Raw genomic sequence first — 12,173 nt, 5'->3', positions numbered from 1 at the left:
AATAATCCCAAGAGAATAAAAAATATATGTCCACACAAAAACTCGTACATGAATATTCAGAGTAACATTCTTCATAACAGTGAAAAAGTAAAAACAACCCAAATCTCACCAAGTGATAAATGGATAAACTAAATGTGGTATATCTATACACAGTATACTACTCAGCCATAAAAAGAAATAAAGTATTGCTATATGCTATAATATGGATGAGCCTTGAATACATTATGCTCACAAAACCAGACACAAACGGCCACACGTATGATTTTTATATAACGTCGCTGTGGTGTTTTTTTTTTGTTAATTATTTTAAATACCTATTCTAATGAACTAGGGGAAAGAATACTCAGTTCTAAGTACATGGGATCACAAATAAAAGTTACATTCATCCATGTTCACTTCCTGTCCTCCAATTTTCTGAAAAATTACTTCAGATCCATACAGAGAGAAAGTACATTATTAGTGTGTGCCAGCAGCTGGGGGAGGGAAGTGCTAGTGGGTATCATTTCAGCAGGGGGGTGGGGAGTGGGTAGGTAATGAACATGATCTGGAATTAGATAGTTGTGCTTGTATAGCTTTGGGAATATTCTCACAACCACTGAATCGCACCCTTCAAATGGGTAAATTTTATTGTATGTGAGTTATATCTCAATAAAACTGCTACAAAAAATGCAGAGTAGAAGTGATAACACTTCTAATTACTGCCTAATTTAGGAAGAAAGTTCTAACCATATCAAACATAAAGGAATTATATTAGATTTTTGTCTTGTTTTTCTATAATGTCAGTTAAGTCAATGTTTCATTAATAAAACGGTCATCAGAGGGCGCCTGGGTGGCTCAGTCGGTTGAGCGTCCGACTTCAGCTCAGGTCACGATCTCACAGTCCGCGAGTTCGAGCCCCGCGTCGGGCTCTGGGCTGATGGCTCAGAGCCTGGAGCCTGCTTCCGATTCTGTGTCTCCCTCTCTCTCTGCCCCTCCCCCGTTCATGCTGTGTCTGTCTCAAAAATAAATAAACGTTAAAAAAAATTTAAAAAAAAATAAAAAAAAAAAAAAATAAAACGGTCATCAGGAAATTTTCTGCCCATATACTTCTCTACATTTTTCACAGTCCAAAATGGAGAACATAGCAATCTAACCAGGGTCCCACAGCTCCTCGAACTTGCAAAGTGCTCAAGACGAAAACCCTAAAGTGGAAAAGTCACCTAACTGCATAGATCAGGTGTTATGGGACACAGCTCTATCCAAGAGAGAGTTCTATTCCTTCTCATTTCCTCCCCAGGCCCACTTTTCTCTCAGATCATTTCCGAATCTCCCCCGTCACTTAATTATGTATGCTGTTGGTATAAAAATTACTGTCCAATAAGATTATCCTATATAAATACTTTTACAACTGGTCATCATGATTAAGGGTGGGAATAGTATTTCGTAAATGTCAAAAATGGTGACTGGTTTCAGTATTCCTTAACATTTTCATAACCTAATCATTGCCTCAGGGCAGGTTCCTGCTCTAATAACTTTTGCCAATCATGACTGCATAAATAACCAATTGCTTCGTTATTCTCATTATTAACCTTTAACAAAAAGAAAGGAGCCACAGATGGTTTATAGAAGGGGAACGGTTCATAATAAAAGGATAGGTTACTAAGCTTAAAGAATACATTAATTAGAAGAGCTTATTGAATCCTCGGTATCTTAAAAACAGTAACGATAGAATGAAGTGTTCTAAATAAGCTAATATTAATATCATTTCAAAGTCACTATATGTCAGACCAGGCTGGTTTTTACATTGCCATGCTTTTTGGCAGTAAGCTTCAAAAGGCGAGAATGATGTGTGGTGGTCCCAAGAGTCCCTGCCAGCTATGACGTATATAAAAAGAATGTTTGATACTGGTTGTTACCATAGGCAGTAATGTTTATAGTAGGTGGACGTATTAGCCTGGATGCAGAATATGAATTGTACTCTGGAGAAAGCCAGCACAATTATACAGCCTAAGAGGTAAATGTCAGCATTTGAAGACAAATTATAGGCAAATTCATTTAAACACACGCTATTCTGCAGAATATAAAAACAGGCAGTCCTATCTTTATCAATTTTTTATATCTGTCTTGATTCATCAGATTTTGCAATGCTCCCCTTTTCCTGGAAAATCCAAAATGTATGTCCAGGAAACACAGTAATTTTCCTTCCTCCCTAACACAATGAGACTTCAACCCTCCATCTGGAGAGAGAGATTTATGTAAGGAAAATGTGGGTAAAATGCTTTCTTCACTGATCTGGGGGAGGGAGTATAGTGAGGGAAAAAAAAGACACATTTAACTCAATCCTGGCCAAATGACAGAAAAGAATGCAACAGATGTACAAAATCCAATCTAAGGGAAGGTGTACATCCAACCATGACAGGAATCTAACACACAGGTAATCTGTCCAACCACCATTCAAGAACTGAAAGGAACGGCAGTCGTCACAACCTCATTAAAGAAAGAAATCTTCATAACATAAATAAGTATAAAGTAATATCACGCAAGATCATACTAAAACCTAAACATTAATTAGCCAAAATGGCTGTGGAAAATGGTCATTTTGCAAAGCTTAAAGCCTTAACTTCAAAATGCATTAATTCAGAAAAATAAAAGTAAAGGTCAAAGCAGAATGAATAGGGATATAGGGAGAAAGAAAAAAAAAAATCATGTGAGTCTCCTGACCAGAGACAGGATATATTGTTAGTATGCTGCCAAAGTAGAAAGTGATCGCCTTGAGCTGGAAGATTTCATCTGGCATAGCAAAGACTACCCTCTTACCCCATCTCACCCTTGCCTTGGATATTTGGGATACTGGGATCTGGTACTTAGTAATCCTGATTTAATACAGAACTCAGTGAAGGAAGGTCTCTATGGGAGGAGAAAAGGGAGAATCATTAAACTAAAAAAAAAAAAATTCTCTATTTTTTGAACAAAGACTCCTTGGAAAAATGGCTGATTCCCATTCTGGCATATGGAAAGTACAAAGTAAGCTATGCTCTAATGCAAAAAAGTGTGCAAAGAGAAGTAGATGGGCGGGGGGGGGGGGGTTGCCAAATGAATAAAAGCAACCCTGAAGGAGACTCTCAGTCAAATTTAGGACAATTTGAGCACTGGAAGGAGTGACTCTAATAGCAAATTGAGTAAATATTTACCAGTTCATGGTGATACTTCAAAACGACAAAAAAGAGTGAAAGGGGAACAAAAAGTAAAGCCCATCTTTATAGAAGAATCCTAGCTAACTATTTAGAAGGAATGGCCAAATTTTTTAAATTGCCATTTTATAACCCCCAATGAAATAACAAATCCAGGCAAGAATCATCAATGGAGACTGAAACCAGTAAGTGAAAGATTAATAAATAAGATATGCATAAAGTGTCAAGATTAGTTACTTAGAGCAAAGAAGAAAATGTACCTTTAAATGGTAAAACCTGGTAGTCATTTCCCAAAGTGAATTTAAGATCACTAACAGTGAAAAGAAAAACCCAGTAATTATATACCCCCTAATGTATAAAGTAGGCAACTTACCTATGAGATATTCTTGCCAAATGCTTTACTTGCATTTAATAAAACATGTAAACCTAACTCCCATTTCACAGAAATTAGAGTAAAAGAACAAGCTAAATTACAGCACAAAGAAACAAATCAGACAGTGTGGGAGATTTTGCAAAGCACTTGGCCTGAACTTGTCAAAAAGTTCATGTCACGGAGGGAGAGTGGGGTCAGAGGTCTATCCTAGTTTAAGAGATTGAAGACCCAAAGAAACGCAACCCATGGACCATGATTGGACCATGATTGGATGCTTGCTCAGGGAGAAAAATAGCTATAAAAGACATTCTCGGGACAACTAGAGAAACTGGGATATTGACTCAAAAGTTGATCTTATGGAATTACTGCTAATTTTATTAAATATCATAATGTGGTTTATAAAGAGAAATGCTCTTAATCTTAGGAGATGAATGTGAAGTATTTAGGGTGACAAATGACCCTTGGCTCAAGGAAAAAAATAAGTGAATAAATGTTTATATATGTAAGAAAATACATTTATTTATATCTATAATTATATACATATATATTTATGCAAATATGTAACAAAAATAAAAGCAAATATGTGAGAGGACACAGCAAATAGAGCAAAATGTAAACTATGAAATCTAGGTAGCATATATATGGTGGTTCTTTGCTTTATTCTATCAACTTTTCTATATATTTGAAAATTGCCATAATAAATAGTTGCAAAAACTTGTTTTTGGTTGTATTTTTTTGTGTCTTCTTTCTACTATTAGCTAGTCTCTTCTTGTCTTCCTACTTCCACCATAAATTATCTGGGGATAAGCAGAACTGGTAGCATTAGGTCAGACTCCCGAGAGCTCTAACTACGTGTATCCGTGGTCATTAAATCAGATGATAAACTGTTAGTATGATCTGATGATACACCAACAGAAACCCATCCCTTGAACCAAAGATAGGCATATGAAAGGTAGCAAAAGATCACTTTTTAAAAGCCTGTCGAGTTTTCTTCCAGTCACGTAATGAAGGCAGTAACGTAGAGTGATTAGCGCGCAGGCTTAGGTGTCACCCAACATTCTTGGCTGAAATCTTAATTCTGGTATTCAGTAATAATGTGCCTCTGGATGAGTAACTTCTCTGACATCCTCATCTGGAGATGATGATTCCTACCTCACCTTACAGGGCAACTATGACTATAAAATAAGCTAATAAATGAAAAGCGCTTAGTATAGTGCAGCACACAGAGCATACATTCAATAGATTTTCTGAAAAGAGATCAAGGGCACAAGAGATAAAAAGTGCTGGCAAGGATGTAGAGAAAAGGGAATCCTGGTACACTGCTGATGGGAATGTAAATTGGTACAGCCACTATGAAAAACAGTATGGAAGTTCCTAAAAAATCTAAAACTAGACTACTATATGGTTTAGCAATCCTATTACTGGGTACATATCTGAAGGAAATGAAATCACTATCATGAAGGGATATGTACACCCCTATGTTCATTGAAGCATTATTTACAACAGCCAAGACATGGAAGCAACCTAAGTGTCTGTCAAAAGATGGGAGTTAAAAATGTACACACACAAACACACACGGGAATATTATTTAGCTTTAAAAAAGAAAAGAATCTTCCCATTGGCAACAGTATGGATGAACCTTAAGGGCACTCTGCTAAGTGAAAAAAATCAGACTGAGAAAGATAAATACTATATTCTCTTAATTATATGTGGGGTCTACAAAGCTGAACTCATAAAAACAGAGGGTAGATTGGTGGTTGCTAATGGCTGAGGGTTTGGGGAAATGATGGTGGTGGTCAAAGGATATAAACTTCCAGTTTTAAGATGAATAAATTCTGGGGAACCCTAAGGGACAGCATGGTAGCAATAGTTAATGATAGGTACATATTGTATGCTTGAAAGTTACTATAAGAATAGATCTTAAATGTTCATACACACACACACACACACACACACACACACACACACAGGGAGGTAATGGATGTGCAAACTAACATTATGGTGTAATCGCTCTGCAATATACACGTATATGAAATCATCACGTTGTACACCTTAAACTTACAGTGTTATATGTCAAATATATATGATATCAAGGGGCTTAGAGAAAGAGATTTAAATAAATAAGAATACCATGTTCTAGGAGAGGCATTTAAACATAGGATACAGCGGAGTTTTTTTTTTTTAAGTGGGGGTAAGTGTTCACTTTAACAACACTGAAGAGGGACAGTCAGGAAAGACTCCAGAGCAGCTGTGACCCCAGAAATGAATTTTGGAAAAGGAGTATACTGATGCACTGGATAGGCAGGATGGGGGAGGTCCGTCAGCTGAAAGATCATCAGGAGCAAAGGCATGGAGAATGAAACTGATATGCACCCTAATGGAACTGCAAGTGGTACAGCACGGATGGGAAAGTGGTCATAGGTAGGGAGGTGTGACGAGGTGGTAGGGGCAAACAGGGGCCAGATCAGGAATGTTACACTAAGTTGCTGGACCTTATTTCTTTTTTAAAAAATTTTAAATGTTTATTTATTTGTTTTTGAGAGAGAGAGAGAGAGAGAGAGAGAGAGAGAGAGAGAGCAAGAACAGGGGAGGAGCAGGGAGAGAGGGAGAGAGAGAGAATCCTAAGCAGGAGCCTGACATGGGCTCAATCCCAGGAACAGTGAGATCATGACTTGAACTGAGACCAAGAGTCAAATGCTTAACCAACTGAGTCACCCAGGTGCCCCAGACTTTATTTCCGTACAACTCACTGACGGATGTCTTAAAATCAATTTGTGTTTTATAAAGATACCTTTGGTAGGCATATGAAGGATGGATTGGGAAGCTTAAGACCAGAATCAAAACAACTGATTAGAAAATTGCTACAATAGTCTAAATGAGAGACACAAGGGGTCTGAATTGAACAATGGTGGAAATTAGGGGGACTGGGGTAGGGAGGAAGATTTAAGACACTGTCAGCTTATGAACTGGAAGACAAGATGTATGACCAGATGCACAGTTGCCTTTACCAGGACACAGAGTGCACAGTAAAGAAAAGGTTTAGGGGAAGGGAAAGCACACTTTAGACACACTGAGTGGGGATGCTTGGGGAGCGTTCACTCAAGATGGCTAATACACGACACTTGGATCCTGGGCCTGGAATTCAGAAAAGAGGTCTCAGTAGAAATAGAGAATTTGGGAGTTAATCACTTTATATGTGGTGACTGAACACAAGAGTGTGTAACATTGTCCAGGGAATGTGTAGCTTCATTCATTCATTTGTTCATTCTTTCACCCATTCAATAAAAAGCTCCACAGAGCAGGAATATTCATGTTGTGTTTATTGCCAAATTCCTTAGCCTACATAATAGGTACTCAACAAATATTTACTGAATAAACACAATTTACTGAGTACATTAGCATTTGAGACTGTGCCAGACGCTAGACATACAGTGATGAACAACAGCAACACTGTCTCCTGCAGGGAGCTTATCATCCAGCAAGGCAGGCAGGTAATCAAGCACATACAATAACGAATGATGGAAATAATGGCAAGAACATTGTGTCGGGCTCTGCTAGCATGCCCTAAGGAAACAAGTGACTGAGGAACAAGGGAAAGCCACTTGGAGAAAGATATTTTCAAACTGAGAGAAGAGGGCCTATGTAACAATAACATAGAAAGGGCAGGCAAAGGAAGAGGAATCAATAATCAATCAAAGGAAGAAGAATCAATACAGTTGACTGTATCCGAAGCAGCAGAGACCATGCCAGTTAAAGACAGAGGGCTGAGAAGGCTACTGGTGACCCTTGCCAGAACACAAGTTTGACACTGCTTGGTTATTCACCATTTCTCCCACTGTTTTGGTGGATGACAGTTATGTTATTTTTCCACATCAAAGAGAGAAGCTTCTGGATAATAAGAGATGTTTTACTCAGGGTCACTTTGAGATAAAAACAAGTGACCGTGAGGCTCCAACTCTGATGCCATCCATTAGTCACAAGACTCCCAAGGAAATATGGGAACTCAAAGATGTTCACTAGAGCAGGTACGCCCTTCACTCTGAACACCGACACAGTGCATAATGTATACATATAAAGATAGCACATACCGCGTATCGTACTTAGAATGTTTTGCCTATCCTTATACCTACAAAATTCCTGTTTATCCTTTCAAATTTGCCCTTATGCCATTTCTTCCTCCATCTTTGAATTCCTAAGCAGAGTTAAGCACCTTTATTATAGTAAGTAGCATACTGCTAAAATTATTTTGTATCACTATCACCTGAAGTGGGCTATGTGTTCCTGGAAATAATAGTATATTAATCTGGCTATCTCTCTAGTACACAGCAGGCACTTCAAAAATGTTAGAGAAATGAATAAAAGAATAAAAGTAAAGGAGTGTCTACTGAATTTCGGGTTAGCTTTGGATTGGCAATTGAAACAAACTATAGATAGACCATATATTGTTTAAATTAGTCAAGAGGATAGCTAAAAATACTGATTCATTAAAATTTTAAATTGTTCTAACTTCATAATATTTTCCCACCTTGAAGCAAATGGCTTTTGACCATGTCATATTTCTCACAATCATTTCCTACCCCTCCCCCCTTCAAAAAACAGTACACATACATTGTCAGAGATAAACAGAGGTCCAAATTATATAACTAGTTTGGTACCCAATGATAATATATACAATTAAAAATGGATTGTTGGTAAAAGAAAAAGTGATACCAAGACGAATTGATTAGCAGAGCTAGACAAGAACTTCACATGACAATAACTTTACACCCTTATATTAAGTTGTGATCTGTGCTGGAGTACAACCTACTGATACAAGTCTGAAATTTTCCCTTTAATTATTTTATGGCAAATTCAGTGCAAGACCACAGTATTTTCCAATTTCCTGATGATACTAATCTGTTGGAGGAAAGGAACATATCTCCAAAACAAACAGGGGAAAACTCAACACTCTGGACGTTTACAAAAAAAGAGAAACGCTTCACCCAGTTTCTTCTGGATTCTACTTACTCTGTTTGAACAATGGCAACAAAAACAGGAGACATGTAAAGAGATCTAATTAGAGTAATTAACTAGCTTTTTTAGAGTTTTTGAAGCATCACAGTTTCTACCTTATTTTCTGCAGAGTTGCAAAACAGGATGGGGCACAACAGACTTGGCACTAAGACACTTGAGATTCTGTCTTTGCTCAGATCATCAGACCCTGAGATTTTCAGGAAACTAATCACACAATGGAGACCCAAGGTTTATTTCTCCAACCTTAAAGCAAGGACATGTATTCACAATTAAAAGTTCACATACAGATATCCTAAAAAACAGGCAATTAATGTGCCAGATTGACCAGAGTTTTTATTTCTTTATGATTTTCTGTTCATGTAACACTCTAATGATATACATTTACATTCGTGGTAGATATTAAAGACAAGGTTGCAAAAATATTTCTTTTGAAAGCCATGCATTTTCTCTTGCTTCTAACTTGCTTAAAAATGTATTTTTGGTTTAAAGGTTCCATGTATCAGCCAGACCCAAAGGAGAAGTATTTTCACCATTTGGAAGGCTGCTTTAAATCATTCAGCCTTTCTTGAGTTACAGGAACCAGTCTAGAATCGGAGAAAAAGAAGGTTGTTATCTCACCCCTCCCCCAACCATTTATAAGGTGAACTGTGGTAACAATGATTTAACACTTGAAAATTTCCAGTTTTAGAGAGGGTATATTCCTGACAATACAGACCACTGAAAACTGCACACTAAGTTTTCTAGACTCTGAAAGGCCAATAAGTGAAGTTGTACGTATAATGCTTTGTGAAGCAGAGCTAAACATCAAGCTGGGTGGGGTCTACTAGCTCAGCCATGAGGAACAGATTAAAAACTCCTTAGAAAGAACTTGTCTCATTCTGTTTCCTATCTTCAAACAGGAGAGTTTCATTCTTGTCATTAAATTAAAACCTTCCACAAACTATCAGTCTCAATATACATGATACTTCCCTTTCTTCATATTCTTCTATTTGTTTACTTGAACTATTTATGCTGCTGTGTAAGACCATTCATTTCCAAGTAGAAATGTACTCAGTTTAAGAGATCTCTTATTCTTCTCTAAACTAAGTAATCCAGTGGCATTATACTTTCCTCATACAGTTCCTCTTCTAGCTCTCCTAAGTTTTGTGTTTGTCATCTCTCACCTCTTTAGATTCCTCATTGGAGTTCTTGTATAGAGTCAGATACCAGCATTACCCAGCATGGAACTAAATGCTTCTTACCAGGAATAGGTACCTGAATTAGAGCATCTGTGCATGGCTGTACTTTGGGGCAGGGCACTTCTAAGTACTTTAAAGACATTATTGTACTTAGTTCTCCTCGAAAGGAAAAAAAAAAACCATTAGATACTATTATTACTCTCATTTTACAAATAAATTTGCTGCACAGAATGGTTAACAATTTACCTAAGGTCACTCTGCCATTGAGCTGGGATTTGGAGTAAAGTCATAGAACCATTAGCTCAGTGTGTTCTAGAAAGTAATGTATATAGGAATCACCTGTAATTCTTGCTAGAAAGCAGATACTGATTAAGTAGATCTGAGGTAGGGCCCAAGATTCTGTCTACGTTTCTAATAAGCTTCCTTCAAATGATCCTGATGGCTGATCTGGGGATCCCACTCTGAGTATGCATATCTAAGTCCCCTCCCTCTTCCTTGGTATCAGTGGGAAGGAAGCCTGTTCTCCTCCTTTATACTGAGGCATATAACACATTATCAGACTCCTTTGCTTCTTCTCTTTAATCCATCTTTAGAATATGATGGGTGTTTTTCCTCTCTTTTGATCAACTGTTTTTGTTTTGGAAAGAAGTATATAGAAAATAAAATAGGAGAGTGAAATAACCCATTTTCTTCTTTAGAAGGAAGCAGTATTCTAGATTTTTAAGCACTATACCATTTCCATTGTGACTGGCTGCTGAAGTAATAACAATTAGCAAACATTACCTGTAGGGCTAGAAAATTTATACTGGGGGAAGAGTCCATGGGAAAAGTAAACAACCACATTTTTCTCTTCTACTTTCAAAAAGATATTCAGCCTCTTACCTTGTCCAAGCACACTGTTAAGCCTATGTGTGCAGTATGGTTTCTGAATTCAGTCTAATTGTTGCTACACCATTCTCTATGGCCTTGGGGGACAGCACTTTTGCCACAGTTGCATACGCTTTTCCATGAAGGATGAAAACATGACCTAGTATAATAATTCTAAGTAAAAACCAAACAATGTCCATAAAATAGTATTCATAACTAGAGTGAAAAAGGAGATTTCTTATAGAATGGAATCATATCTAACATTTTAAGGTTAAATGGGAAAAAGTAGTAGGAATATCTCATTTCTGGCCTCTTTGAAAATGACTGAGGCTACTGCTCACAAATGTAAATTATTGCTCAGAGAAAAATTAAGTAACTTCTATGTGCAGGTTTATTATCTAAACTCAGCAAATGCTGCAAAGACTGAAGGTAATAAAGCATTTTATGAACAACTTTACTTCACTGGTTCCTAATATAATTGAGCTTATGTGGACTGTTTAGCAGAATGATATTTTAAACACTGGTAAAGAACCAGATTATTTGCTTGACCCTCCATTCCAGGAATGTTACAGAGAAGTAGCTGAAAACATTCAAGGAGAAAAGTTTTACAATGTCATTAAAATCATGGAGTTAGGTTTTGACTCAACTATTTTAACACTATTGACTACTAAATAAATCAACCAAGAGGCCACATTTAAAAGAACAATCTCTGAGACCTAAGTTTTTATCTATATATGCTTAACAATAGAGAACTGGATCTATCATAAAATTTAAAAGTAATGAACAGAATAGTTAAAGCCCATGATTTCCATTATATAGTTTTTACTATATTAAGCAGTTCCACTAGGAAGCAGAAACTTTCTACAGTTAGTCTCTGTCTACTAAAACAATTCACCCATGTCTGCACTGGGAGGATGGAAAATATCCTCTTCTGGACTAAGGTAAGACATCTAACTACAATAGGATGTCTTCAGAAAATTGAGTCAATGTCAGCAACCAAAAATATTCTTTTAAAGAAAAAAGTTAGTACAATGGGATTTCTGGTTCCAGATAAGATGGAATAAACATAATTTTCCCTATTCCTCTTACTAAGTACAATTAAAACTTTGGACTTTATATATAAAAAAAAACATAAGAAGACTGAAAATGGAGAGAAGATGGCAGAGGCTGGGGCCTCAGAACCTAGAGAACACAGTGATGAGTTGCCTAGTTTTGTTTTTGGTTCAAATACCTTGAACTGGGTGCTGGAGAAGTCAACAAACCAGAAATGCCAATGGACCCATATGTGTCCCCCCAAAAAAGAGGGAAAGGGATGCCTACCAAAATGGAAAACTTTTAGATAAGAACTGCTTTACTCTAGCCAAGCAGCACAGAAAACACTGCAACCCCAACCCTACCTCCATCAGCAAAAGCTAAATGAGAAGTCTGGACTTAGATGTTCCTCTACCACACACTCCCTTTCCACTGAGGTGTTATCCAAGAAGACTGAGTGAGGAGCCGGATTTTAATCCCTATCTGACAGTAATGACTTCTTCCTCCACCTCATTTATGACTTCAGTACAGGCCTCATAG

General features: G+C 37.2%; 1 protein-coding gene across 4 annotated transcripts in view; it reads right to left on the bottom strand.

Annotated features, from left to right (window-relative positions):
• KIAA1328 (KIAA1328 ortholog) overlaps window positions 1–12,173 on the bottom strand; it is a 347,018-nt gene that overhangs the window by 220,444 nt on the left and 114,401 nt on the right. The window lies entirely within an intron of this gene.

The sequence above is a fragment of the Prionailurus bengalensis genome, chromosome D3, assembly GCF_016509475.1.
Source record: "Prionailurus bengalensis isolate Pbe53 chromosome D3, Fcat_Pben_1.1_paternal_pri, whole genome shotgun sequence".
Lineage (NCBI taxonomy): Eukaryota > Metazoa > Chordata > Mammalia > Carnivora > Felidae > Prionailurus > Prionailurus bengalensis.
The sequence above is the reverse complement of the archived record's forward strand: the minus strand, read 5'-3'. Positions and strand labels throughout refer to the sequence as shown.